Here is a 629-nt window from a genome sequence, read left to right on the forward strand (position 1 = left end):
TGCTTAAATATACATCTCTCTTGCATTGCTTTCTGCAACACATCAGATACTATGGATGTTAGATTGCATATCAGTGTTAAATCTTCACAATAGATGTGCGTATGTAAATCATGAGAATTCTGTTTGTAAATATAAAAGTGAATTGTAGACATAAAATGGCCATGCCATTAGATAATGGCACTAGGCAGCTTCTATATCATAACTAATGCAAAAATTCATGTCTAGTGATATATAAAATAATTTTCTTTGAGTAAAATGCTCCTTTTATCAATGTTATATAGAAGGGGACACACAACAAAGAACTAACAATTTGTACATCAGCCTCAAATAACATATTTTATTTTGATTTCAATATTTCTTGTTTTGGTTTATTAGCATCTTAGAAGAGTATAATGGCCTTGTATAATGAAGTCTAATTAAATTGGACTGTTTTGACTTGGTTTAACTGTTCTGATAACTCTTGCGGATGTTGGGGATAAGAGCTGAATAATCTTTGCCTGAAATGATACTATATAATTTCCCCTTTGGAGTATACTTAATTGCAACTTGTGATTCCTGGTAGAACGAGCTTTATTTTTATACCCGAGTAATGATCTAAAAGCTGAGGAATCCCAAATTCTTTTAAAATT

The sequence above is a fragment of the Galeopterus variegatus genome, unplaced genomic scaffold (genome assembly GCF_000696425.1).
Source record: "Galeopterus variegatus unplaced genomic scaffold, G_variegatus-3.0.2 Scaffold265, whole genome shotgun sequence".
In the NCBI taxonomy this organism is placed as follows: Eukaryota; Metazoa; Chordata; class Mammalia; order Dermoptera; family Cynocephalidae; genus Galeopterus; species Galeopterus variegatus.